The following is a 14,142-nucleotide window of genomic DNA, read 5'->3' on the forward strand; positions in this document are numbered from 1 at the left end:
TCTCCCGTGCACGAGAAACATGAAGAAGCTTGCCTACTTGTGTCTTGCTTTGCAGTGTAATTATATTGCCTTCAACGTTCCAGCGGATGGGTTCAAGCTACAAACCTATCATTAATTGGTCCTTCGATGCCGGAGCCCTGGAATCGCATTCACCGAGGGGAGGAGGGACACGCTGAAAGACTGACGTCAGCCAGGAAGTTCCTGTGGATTCGCTGTCTGTCTTTTCTCCTCGATGAATGGCGATCGGCGGGATTCGAGGCCAATATTACACGCTAAGCAAAGCCAAGTAAGTTTAGAGAGGCCGACTCTATAACCGTGTCGTTGTGCAGTCTCCGCCATTTTGTGAGGCGTTGAGAAGTTCGCTGCTTTGTGGAGCGATAACTGGGTTAGTGTCCCGAAAAAGAAGTTTTGGTTAAATCGCCCAAGGGTCCCAAGCGTCCGGTGTGTGTCCGGTTTTGAAATCGCCCTGGGTGTGTGTCCCGAGCGTCCCTTCATTGGGTTTTGTCGCGCGAGTGGGTGAGCGTCCCACAGCTGGGTCAAGGTCCCGAGCGGTCCGGTGTGAGTCCGGAGTAGGCCTATTTTGTGTTATTGTCATTTTCGTCGTCGTCTCGTTGTTGTTGTTGTGTGTGCGGAGCAGAACGTGTGGTGTGTGACGTCAGCAGTTGTTGTTGTTATTATGGGTTTCTAAGCAACCAAGAGTGAGTTAGAGGGAGAAAGACGTTTGTGCTGGACTTTGCTCCTGGCAGCACAAAGTATTTATGTATAAAAGAGAGAGAGCGAAGGCTCCACAGCTGCGTGGGTGCACGCGAATGCGGTCGCGCGGGTTTCACGCGGACCTGAGCCGTGCGGTTAATCGCAGGCTTATAAATGGAAGAGATTCAAATGTTAGAAGTTTTCAGAAAACACACCAGCCTTGAAGAGTGTGTGGAAAAGGCCAGCCCACATCAGCAGCTGTGCTCTGGTGGGTGGCTTTCCCCCCACCCCTTCCTGACACAAAATGTTAACAGCCTGTGTGCCAAACCATTGAGGTGGATAGTTGTTAAAAGTAACCTACATTAAACTTGTGGTTGCTTAAATTCAGTACAATGACATGTGAGGTGAAGTGATATAGGTAAATATTTAAACTTTTGCCATGTTTGGAGTGAGATGGCAATGAAAGAGACAGTGGGACAAAGAGAGACATGGGACAAAGCTGGGGAAAAAAAAAAAAAGCTGACTGCCATTGGACTGAAAAGTGGGAGAGAAGGAGAGGAGCAGAGGAGGACTGAGGCTGCTGTTTTAGTGTGGGCAATCAAATTAGGTTAAGGAATTCGGGGAGACAAGCGACTGCCTGGAAGTGGAGGATTGACACAGTGTCCAGACCACCACAAAAGGAGGAGGAAGACAAGCACTGAGGTATGCAAGTGTACTGTTAGAAAAATGGAAAGTGACACCACACATGCAGCTGATATCCACCAGAGATAACACAAGACCATACACAAAGTGTTACTCATTAAAAGAGGGTATTTGTAGAAGGGGTTAACAACACGCAGTGTGGTTGCCGATGGTAACCTGTTTCAGAAGAAAGGGGGAAGGTACATGAAAGGATACATAAAAACAGAACATATATTAACCCTACTAACAATTCCAAACACAAAATAGCTTATGAAGATTAGACAACATTTTAAGTGTGTGAGTCTGTTTATTATCTTGTCCAAGTCACCTCGTGTGATGTAAAGACCAGTGAAACTCATAGCACATTGCATGCTCTGCTGGATATGCAGCTCCACACACATGCAATGAAAATTAGCTTGTTATCTTTCATCAGTGTAAAATAGTGTCAATTTAGCAGACACTTGTTATCAAATATTGAATTTATCCTAAAAAAAATTGACTCTCCAAGTTGCAGGACAACAATTTAACTTTTGTGGGAAAAAAAAAAAATCCTGGTTTGATAAATCAGTGATCAGGCAATAAATTTAGTGTTAATATAGTAAATTGGGAGAAGCTTCCTGCTTGATTGATGCAGCACAAGTAATTTACTGTATGAGGGAAATTGTCTTTTGTGATACTATTTTGAACATGCTTTTCTGTTGTCCTGTCAACTTAGTGGGTTAATAGCTGATATGCAAATTAGTTGATCGGTTTTAGATTAATGAAAGGTGACTGAATTCTAGCACGAGTGAATGAGATGTGTTGGAGTGGAAACTCTAAAACACTGAGTTCCTGCTTTGATGTGCGAGGGAATTCTGTATCTAGATATACAACTCTGAATACGTCAGAACAAACGTTTTTTGTGAAGTGCATGACAACATGTTACATGTTTTATGATGAAGGAAAAAGGAAAATTGAATAGAATAGATCTGTGGCCTAAATGAGTGACGAGCACAGACTTGGTGATTAAACTCATAGCTAATATGACATTAGGGTTATGTTGTGTTTTGTGCAGCTGATGGTTGGTTTGGAGTGAATCTAGCTGATGATTCTTCTTCTGTGTGAAGCTGATGAGGAGTTTGTGTCATAACTTAACAAGGCCTTTTTATTTTGATACTTTTACAGTGCACTGAAAGTTTGGTTTGATAATTTGTTATTTTCCATTTTTATCTTTTAAACAGGCACTGATTTTGTTTGTCTATTTTCTTTTCTTTAAGCAGATCCGCACGTCGGGAATTAAAAGTGCTACACGTCGTCGAGAAAATTGTGACAAGTGAGTTTTCTCCACATTAAATTGGGTTTTGGAGAAGGCCACTTATAAGTGTCCCAGCCTAAAACTGGATTCAGCGATGTAATCCAATCTAAAGTTCTTTTTTCTTTTTTGAGATGACGTCATTTTGCTGGAAGTGGAAACTAAAATGCGACTACAGGTTCCACTATCAGCAAACAAAGAAACAAACAAAGAAAGAATGAATGAGTGAATGAATGAATGGAAATAAAAACAAACAAACTGACTGACCGACTGGTGAAAGCTGACAAGACTTCATCACGACTCAAAGTTAATCTCCACCTAGACAGGACAAAGGGTGGATGAATCTATATGTGTTTTTTGTTACAGGAGCAGTAAGATGACAGCAACATTCGAGGGTGCATGATGATTTAACCTGTGAAATGCCACTTTCTCTGTCTGTGCATTTACTAAGGGTGCTATTCCCTATTTTGTGTTGCTCAGAGGTCACTGTGAGAAATTGTATACATCTGCGCAGCGCTAACATTTGTATTTTCTTTTCTACAGCATTACAGTTTTTTATGTGTTTGATTATGTGGTTTATAAGAGGATTAGTTAATGTTTTTTTTTTACTATAGGATTTCTGGGTTTACATGTGACTGACATTCTTTCCACAGCTAGGGTTGATTTTATGGTCTTTTTTTTATGGCACCTCTGGAACCTGTTGACCTGTGTCTGACCTCCGTCTGACCACAGTCAATGTGTATTGCTAATGTTTGTTTCTTTGAGAATGCTGTGGAGGATTCAGCTGAAACGGACAAGTGACATGAGTAAAACAAATAAGAGATTGCGGTATTTATGGAATAGTTTATTATGGGCTCTTTGCTGGCCACTTTGAGCCCATAATAATAATAATAATAATATGTGAGTGGAGTGACTTTGCTTAAGAGAAGTCACCGATTACGTTAATGTTAACTGAGCACATGGGATGATCCATGTTTGGGGCGAATTATGGTAATGATAGTGATTTAATGATTTGAGAAAACATGCACATGACACTTGTCTTGCCCGTGCTGAATGCTTGTTACTCTTTTGATATAATTGTTTATACGTGTGAAGTTTGATTTTATTTCCAGATCTTGTGTATGCAGGCTCCTGGTGGAGCCAGTTTTTAAGACAGGGATCCAGGTTTGGTGAGTTGATGCATGAGCGTGTCCATGCGTCAAGAGGTGGGGTCCAGAATTAATATTAAACAATGTTTACTATTATTGTTGCAGTGATTTGTGTGATTAGCTGTTTATTTACAAGTATTAAATCTATGCAAGTGGTGCATCCATGTTCAGATGAGGCTTTGATGGTCTATAAGTTCACTGAACTAAAGAATGTGGTTTGATGATTGTTGACATGCTCTCCAAATAGAAGCCTTTCGGACAGGTGTAGCAGTGAGAAGCAGAAACATTCCAGGCATAGCCCAGGCAGTGGTTGAGGTCAAAGATCAAGCTGGTTGGGGCCCATCATGAAATCAGACCTTGGAGCCACAGCAAGGACCATGAAACTGCCTGCAAAATAGAGGAGAGGATCGTCCACAAGATGGGAGAGAGACTTCAGGAGGATCAGAGATCATCTTCAGCACAGCAGACAGGACACAGAGAGCTGTGCTACTAAGCTTCCAGGAGATCAAGAGGAGACTTCCCACAGCAAGATTTAAATAAAATGAAAGATTCAATATTGACGCTGAGGAAGACAACTAAGGTGTACGACGTGCTCTGCCTTAAACCTTCAGCAGCGTTGGAACACGAAAACTCGAGGGATGAGGAGCGTGCCAAGCTCCATCGACAGCGCAGAAGGAGTTCGAGGATGACATCATGATTCTGTGAAAGCACAGGAACCAGAAGCTATGGTGGTGATGACAGCAGTTTACTATGAACATCACCTAATGTGCCACTGTACTGTGCATACGATGACACTCTGAAGGCTGCTGGGATCATAACAGCAGTAAGACAACCCTGCACCCTTTCCACAGAGAGCTTTCTCTGCAGAGCGTGGACAATGAAGGAGTCATAAATATCCCCCTCACAGGATGAAGGCTTGAATGAGGTGATGGGGGTTGGTGGAGGCCATAAAACTAGAGTGCTGAGAGGTCTGCAGCTTTGGAAATAGCTGAGACCCATGTTGACAAACAACAAAACCAACTGGTATGTTTGAATGTTTATTCTACATACATTTGGACTCTGGTCCTATGGACAATGATGGAAACAACTGGAAGAGACATTCATGACGCCTTGCAGAACTCAAACAACTCTGCAGAGAGACATGTGATTTGCACACCCGCAGGAAGCATCACCAAGCTGAGATGTTTTTGAAAATGTTACTTTCTTATTTTCACTATTAAATCAACAATTTCTTTGGTTGCTTATAGGATGCAGTTTGCCATGAGATGAGATCAATGAGGAATGGGATAACTGCTAATACATTTGTTAAACTGTGTACTTTTTTCAGTAATTTAGGGTGATTTGACATATGCTGAATATAACAATGTTTGCATTGAACCTGTCAGACATGAGGTATTCATAACTGGGAACTTTTCTAGCATAAATGTCGAAAAGGGGGGAATGATAGAGTTGTATTGTTGATTGTCATTTATGCTTAGAAACATTTACTCATTTATGCTTAGAAATATTTAACCATAGATGCTTAGAAGTGTATAATCAATTGTGTAGTGATAAGTTGTGTGATCTTTAACAGGCTACAGAGGCCTGGTGTGCATTCCACACTGGGAGCATGGGAAAGTTCGTACCTTGTTTAATTGTTATGGTAGGATTAACGTAGTTACATTTGTTTTAGTTTAAGTGCTTTTTGTGTATAAATGAACTGCTAGACTTCCTTACTGTGTTATCTAGGATGAGGGGGGGTCTACCCTCTTCCTGACCAAGGATGTTTGCTTGTGTGCTTTTATGACCCTTTGATCAGCAGTAGCACACACACACACACACACACACACACACACACACACACACGGTACTCTTTGTGTATGTAGACGTCATATGTTAATGAACCTATGCATATTCATGTAACCTCAATAAAAGGACAGTGATACGGGAGAACGGACGAGAGCAACTGGGGCCAAGCGAAGGAACGGTGCCTGTCTGGTTCTCTCCCGTGCACGAGAAACATGAAGAAGCTTGCCTACTTGTGTCTTGCTTTGCAGTGTAATTATATTGCCTTCAACGTTCCAGCGGATGGGTTCAAGCTACAAACCTATCACTACTAATTACGTTTTAGTATTAATTTAGTATTAGAATTATTACTTCCCATGAAAACATATGCAGAGCTTGTTACAGACGATATCTTACAGATGGAGAGATGGCCACCCTCCATTAGGTCCTCCAGCAGAGTGACATGTTGAAATGGAAATGAAACCAAACAGTCATCTCACTGGCACACAGACAGGCAGCTGAAATGAGCCTGTCATCTTTTAATTTGCTTTAGTTCAACACCTGCATGAGTGCCCATCTCTGTCCTTCTGTTTCTCTCGCTGTCACTCACTTTTCTTTTATCTGTCATTCAGACAGACACATGGTTGGGCTGTTGTTCTCCTGTTTCCAGTCATTATGCCTTTCTTTTCTCACCATTTGTGGCTCTCCTTTTTAGTGTTTGGCAGTGTGTTTTTGCACTCTAATTTCTTCTCTCCTGCAGCTGGTTGTTATTATTTAAAGTGATCATGTAGAAAAAAAAATGAAAACTTCAGACTCCTTTCTTTCTTTAAATATTTTAATCATGTCAGTCTCATTACTCCCTCTGTGCATTATTCTACCCCCTGTGTTTGAGATGATCATTAAACAACTAAAAAAAAAAAAAAATGTTTTGTTCCCATTTCTATGTTTTGAATAAACATATGTCATCTGATTTTTGAAGACCACCATGTTGGAATGTCTCCTGATTATTATTGAGAGTTTTCAGTTGGAACTGAGAAGCTAGGAACTGCCGTGGAAATTTTAAATAAATTGCAAACACTTGGTCACACACCAAAATGGTTTCTAAAGATGGCCGCCGCCCGCTCATGTCTTATATATGACCTGGCAAAGCTCACATACAAAGAAACTTCCACAGCACATCACGTAGCTCTATACCTCCTAGTTCAGCTCATCCTCGGACCCTTCCCCCCCACACGAGAGTTACGACTAACCGTCACCTCCCTTACACGCAGCGCCTGGATGTCATCAACCCACATACAATGGCCCCACTGTGAAGGTGTGATAAACATACGACCCACTTGTGGCAACATCCTACATGAATATAACTATGTGACAAAGATACTACTATTACTAAAATGATATTGTTAAAACATTTGATCATTATATAGAAGAAAGAAATTTCCCATCATAGACTCTAAACAATAGCACAAGGAACCCATACAGCAGAGAAGATATAGGACACAAAGGGCAAAGGAAAACACAGGGCTTAAATATACGAGGGAGTAATGAGGGAATGGGAAACGGGGGAAACACAGCTGGGACTAATCAGACATAATGAAACAAGGGGAAGAAAAACTAGATACACTGCACACAGAACCAGGACTATCAACATAAAACAAGAAACAAGAGACATTCACAAAGACTGGGACTTGACACTGAGGCAGAGACAAAGGGAACACGGAGACAAGAGGGACTAGACGAGGAACATCGGGAAGGCAAAAATAACATAAACCGTAAATCCTAGGAACTAAGAATAACCAGAAGCAGAAAACCAAGGATGACAATAATCCAACAATATAAATAAACCAACAAACACAAAACACTGGGTCAGACCCATTATTCTTACAATTATTATCAATGTTAAGTTTCTTATTAAGTTTCCTTTGCATGCTCATGTGAAATGGGTGATTGTGTTAACATCTAATCACTCTCCTGGGTTTTATGGATCATAAGAGGCTTCTTCCTTAGAAAATGCCTATGAGAACGATGGCTGCCTACTCTAGATATGTTATCGAATGGTGATTAACATTCTACAAAGAACATAAAAATATAACTGTCCTTTTTACAACAGTGTTGCATCTTTACTAAGGATGACGGTTAAGGTAGTGGACTGATAACCAGCCTCGAGTGACCGTTTATCCATACTGTCAGTGTTAAGGTGAGTAAATCTACATAACTGAGTGATACTCTGGGTATGCTGAACTTATTTTGTAACATAGGGCCCTGGTCTGGCCTCTTCAGTGCAAAGTGTTTCCCTGTATAGTAGCTTCCTGTTTTATTTTGATAGTCAATTGTCTAATTTTGTCTAGTTTTACTTTCTTGCCTTCTTTGTTTTAACTTGTTTTAGCTTATCGAAGCCCTTCTTTTCTCTTTAGTTGTGTCAGAGGGTCTTTTAATCCTCCTCCTGAGTTATCTGCCTGTGTTTTAGATTCTTTGCATCACTTATGTCCTCAGTTCTTCTTTTTGATTTTCTGGATTGAAGTGGCCTTGTTTACCTTGTTTAAATGATCTTTTTAATTCTACATTTTGTTCCAAACTCTGCTTTCATGAAAAACTTTTATTGTTAAGCTGTTCACACAAAATACACTGAGATACTCCGGCCAGTGAAGGCCTTGGTCTCTGTAAGGACGAGACACTAAGATTTTTGGCTTTTGCTCTCTCTGCCTCAAAGCAAAGCTACAGTTATACATGGTTGGATGATGAAGTAGGAAAGCCCAGACATGAAGGCCAAAATCTAAGAAGAAGCAAAATGTAAGTAGAACTATCCACACAGATGATGACACTACCAATGAAAACACAAGGAAACCCAAACGTGTAAGAAAAAGTGACCAGGACGATTAATGGAAATCTTGAGTGTATATTGGCAAGATAATCTGAAAACTTGAATAAAGCACGACATGTATCCACTAAAAAGGTCAACTGGGTAACTGAACACAAGTTGTACGAAACAAGTAAGGAAACCAGAATTGAAAAACAACATATGCACAAGTGTTTCTTTCTCCCCTCTCTCAGAGCTGTGACTGCCTGAAATAGCAAAGTTTCAGGGTTCTGTCAGACACCCCGACAGAGTGCACAATGCAGCATCAATTAGCCTCATTCATTTCTTCACACTTGCTGCAAGATGAGAGGTGAGTTCAATCAACAAAATTGATCTGCAGACACATGAACTGTCATCTGTTTGCAACCACCGTGTGAGAGAGTGAAAGATAATGATCGTCCTACAGGACCTTTTAAATTAACAATTACAAAGCTATTTACATCAATAATAAATGCACGAATAGCAGTATCTACTCATCAGCAGCAATTCAAATCATAGATGTTAAATCTAATTTCCTCAGGTTGTAGCTACAGAAAGGGTTGACATCTGAGTCCGGTCCTTGTGATAGTGTGAAGCCAACGCCTTCTGCTTAAATAAACAAATAGAATCAACTAGAATGCTGCAGAATAGCAGTGCTGTGGTTAGCAATATTACTGCTCAGCAGGAAGGTCTTGGGTTCAAATCCACTGCCCAGGTGGGGCCTTTTGTTGTGGAGATAAATGGAATAGTGGTGAGTAAAAATGTATTTGGTGTGACCGAACCTCAAGTTTCCAGTGAACTGTGTGTCTGCCCACACGGCCCATTTCAGGTTGGTCCTACCAAATCTTCCCGGATGCCTCGGGATGTTACAGTAGAACTTTGCATCGACGGCTTGACTCCATGGGATGAGTTCCAGCGCAAGACAAACATCGTTCTGGTCACACTCCTGATGTGATGCGTTTCTTTCAGGCTTGTGTACTCTTTCATTGATAAACTCCAGTCAGCCTCTGGGACTTTGACTCGAGTTTCACGTTGACAGGCATCACTGGTGATACGAGCAATTTGACACAGAAGTTAAGATTGACTCTTTTTAAGGTCCATGGTGCAAACATAATAGCAGTACTCAAAATTTTCCAGAAGACTCAGCACCTCTATGATACCACCCTGCAATACACAAAGACAACATTAACTCTGACTATTGCCCAAAATAATGACAGTGCTGATTAACTCTCCCATCTGTGCTCACTCATATAGGGGATTAGGAAATCTGATTGGAGCCCCTGCTGCTTGAAATCCTTTAGGCATCTGATCTAAATGTTTGCTGGACCTGTGGATTTTGGCTTATTTCTGAAGATTTCCTGGGCATTTTAAAATGATAGGAGACCCTAGGGCTGATTCACATCATGCTGGACAGATTTCCCTTTCCATCTGGCCTGGGTTACCCCAAATTGGGCTGAATTTGGATGGACAGGGCCGAGGAGAGAAGGGCCTGGAATACTTTTCCAAATCTGCTACTATTCCAACCAGAACATATTTAAATGGTTTTGAGTGAAAGTAGAAATTACATTGTATAACAACTGCAGCTTCAGTTTGTCTCCAGTGACACTGACCAAGGATGATTTTATTAGTGAAAATATTGGAATTTAGTTTGAGAATAATTTTTGTACACACACAGAAATACATCGATACACAAACCCAGTGTTCATATTGTGTATACACTTCCCTGCACTCAGTATATAATAGCAAAGGGAATGAAGTGTATGTACAAACAATCATTATGTGCATAAAGTTTATTTGGCACACACAAACAAACCTGACAGACAATAACACAGAAATAACTATTTCGATATTGAACACAAACATTGGAGATATTCCTGCCAGGAAAAATAACACATAACTATGTTGAAATACACATGACTGCAACTATTATTTATCTGCTCTCTTAAAGTTTCAATAATAAACGCAAACAAAACACCAAAAGCCTGCCAAGACAAGAAAACACCCAGAGAGAGACGGCACGCTGGCTTCTGGCAGTCAAACAACAGAGCACTGACTTTGAATAGAGCGCCGCAGTAAAGCGAATCCTTCTGACCTTAAAAATCTGCTGCTTGTTTTGATCTCAGCCATACTTTTGCAGGTCCAGCTGAGTGTGTGTGTGTGAGTGTGTGTGGCAGGGGGGTAGAAAACTGGACTGGACTACAGAGGAGATCAGCTCTGATTGAGTTGTAACACTTGCAGGCTGTTGGGGTGGAACCTGCAGATATGTGCCCTGATTTTACTGCAATGTGAAAATGAGCCTAAAGCTCCGGGCGCCTGGACTGCAGAAGGGAATATGTGGGGAACTGGGATTGATTGTTTGGCAGTGGCTGTTCTGGCTTGGCTATAGTTCCTGTTTTCACTTTCTCATTTGTTTTGAAAGTCTCTCTCTGCAATATTGGCACAGAGGAATGGACACACTGTGATTTGAGACAGAAAAATGTCCAAAGTGGCGCTATTAATCAGCAGCGGTGCTCTGTCTACAGTAAGGTTTCACCCAAGTTATGATGACTGAGTGCCAATTTGGAGACCAGCTGTAAGATATGATATATCTTGGGAGATAACCACATCGAGTAGTGGATACTAGTTCATGTTGGTGTAACAGCACAGAATGGCTTATAACAGGGAAATATTAGTATAGGAGACCAACAAATTATTGCTAATTAATGTTGACCAATAAAGCCACTTGTGAGGCCAGTCTAAGGCATGACTCTGTTACAGTGTGGCCTACTCCCTTTGAACAAAAATGTTTTACATAGAAGACCAAGAGTGTGCAGACAAGACAAACTGGACAAACTGTGCAAACGTCTCGACTCATCAGAGCTAAACTCACAACAAGTTCAACACAGCTTTGGAAACTGAAGTTTCTGAACTAGCAACAAGCTCGCAAACGCTACATCAGCAAGCTTCCTGCTCCACATCTGGTTTATGGATGAGTGCATTTCAGTTGCCCTTGGCTCCTATGTAAACTAGCACAGCAGAAAACACCATTTAGGTTTCAACTGCCTGTAGAGCAAATTAAGTCATTATGCACCAGCAGCTTCAATAACTCTCGCTCAGAAATCCATAACCCTGTCCACAATACAGATAATTATAACAAAATGTGTCTTTGTAATACATGCTATAGTACATTTGCTCATTAGATATAATTAGAGGATAAAGTATTCAGATGCTGCAGAAGTTCCAAACACAAAAAACTCTTGAGCTTAATTACAACTCAGCTGGTGCTGTGAATTTAAACGTTGTGTCACCGCACGGCCGTGCAGCTCGAGAGCCAAGAGGAGGAAAATAAAGGCATTCACACCAAAGGCTGACTGCTTCCTGATTTGTACCAAAGTGACACTTCAATCCATTTTCCAAAATGATACTGTCAGGTGTTAGCTGGCTTGCTGCACACTAAGCCCCAGAGGTAAATGGGCTACATAATATAAACAAATGCTGACATTAAGTCCAGAGAGTCAACAGTGAAGAAAACCGTCTAAACTTCCTGCAAAGTTCAGTCGAGTCCGGGCTGTTGAGTCGATGAGGCAGGAGGCAGTGGCATTCAGAGCTGCTGCAGATATCTGTCAATACGACAGTCACATGAACTGAATACAAAAGCTTTGTGTGTCTGTGTGTGATGGAGTGCACACATTTTTGTGTGCAAGTATTTTTACTAACTGGTACAGTCTAAGTGTCCCTTTAATAATCAGATTTTCCAAAGATGGCGAGGCTTCACAGAGAAGAATTGATTTTTGGACCCTTCTACTATAGAAATGGTGTGTGTGTGTGTGTGTGTGTGTGTGTGTGTGTGTGTGTGTGTGTGTGTGTGTGTGTGTGTGTACGTACTGTTGTCTTTGTCAGTGGAGTCCTAAGAACAGCCGAGATGCTGTGCAGAAAACTCCCAGGTCTGTGTTAGAGGACCCAGTCTTGAGGATCACACTAATAGCTCAGTGTTTAGGTTCTACGTTACAACCAGTCTTGGTTTTGGAGCAGTCGCCCTCTGCTGGATATTAGAAAGTATGTAAATTATTTAAAGCTGCTTTAAATGCTTCAAGACCCTTTTATGCCCAATCTGAGTGCAACGTGTTTTTGACTGAGAAACAATGGCACTGGAACTGAAAACATGATGACAGTTAAGCAAAGTTAACAAGCACGTCTAATAACATGCACGTGTGCATCCGCTGGTTTTATGTGTGAAAATCAGTTTCTTTAAACTGAGCAGTGAGCAGATGGTGGGATGAACAAAGAAGCATGAACAGAGAAATAATAGTGTTTTTTTTATCAAAACCAACAATTTGACCTGAAGAAGTTGGTGTGTTTCGACTTTTCTGGTACATCCGTGGTCAGAGTCAGAGTGACAGAGACAATCACAAATACTGTATATGGAATATGGAGCCAGAATAAAGGAGGAGTGGTGCAGTGATACAGCGAGACTGGTCTTTTTGTCAGGGAATGTTTGAAATGGTAGAAGTTCATAGAAAAGTTCTACAGAAGAGACAAAGTGAAGTGAGCTTAGAAAAGTAGAACACCTCTTATTCTCTTCCCTTCCATTAGATTTGTGCTCCTCATCTTTGAAAATGTTCCCCAGACGTGCTTCTGCCTGTAAATACTAGGCCCCCCACTGCTTTACATTAGAGACATGACCTTGGAAAATGAGGTTTATTGCACCTGAAAACGCTGCAGGGAGTCTGTTCTCATTAGAAAAGTGTTCGGCAGCTGCTAGAATGAGCATTAAAAGCACTTATAGAGCCAAGCTGGCAACTATTCATGCACAAAGTACTTTTTAGAAAGTAGGCTGGGAACAATGTTACTTTGAGAAAACCTCAAGATGTGTATTCAGGTTTAACATTCACCGAACAAACAAAGCCGTTTGAAGTCTGGCTCATCAGGTACTGGCAGTTTATTCGAATGCATCGGAGGAAAAGTGTAAGAATGTTTTTCACGGCCCGAGAATCAAACAATCCTGAAAATCACGATGGTCCATAACCAGAAAACATGAGCTTTGCTCCTCAGACCTGAGACTCTGGATTTCTCTCTTTATTTAATCAGATTAGTTCTTCGGATTCTCGGCTCAGCTGAGCTAAGGTTCCCTCGCTGCTCGGCACAGCCAACCACAGCTCAGCCCTGCAGTAATTATTCATCATTTATCTCACCACAGTCCCCTGTGTGCTTATCTTTCAGTCACATCTAGCTATCGCATTCATGTTGCCGGAACCTTTAAATGTGTGTAAATAATGTGTTGCTAAGCAACCAGACATGCAGACATGCATTTTTGCCACACTGATTTCTGATTGGTCAAAATTACTCAATGTTAGTATCAGTGGTAACTTTTCAAAAATGTCTTATCCCACACACCCCAAAATGCACAATGATGAATAAACATGTAGATGATTTATTCTTTAATTAATTCATGTTTTTACAGAGGTAGTTAACTCGTGTCTGCAATAATATTGTTACCAAATATTTCTTCTTGTAGTGAAAGTGATTCATGCTGCAGACTTTTTTATTCATTTAAATTGTGCACACATTCACCAAGTTTGTATTAAAAAATATATATACTTCCTATTTATGTTTATCTTTAATAACAGAAACATGTATCAAAATCCAGTTTTCTTGTATGAGCCCTCTGACGAAACCAAAGTGTCCTTTTATCTTTTATCTCTGAAAATATTACAAAGGTATTCGTGTTGTTTTTTCAAAAGCTTTCTATG

Source organism: Rhamphochromis sp. 'chilingali', assembly GCF_963969265.1.
Source record: "Rhamphochromis sp. 'chilingali' genome assembly, chromosome: 8".
NCBI classification, from domain to species: domain Eukaryota; kingdom Metazoa; phylum Chordata; class Actinopteri; order Cichliformes; family Cichlidae; genus Rhamphochromis; species Rhamphochromis sp. 'chilingali'.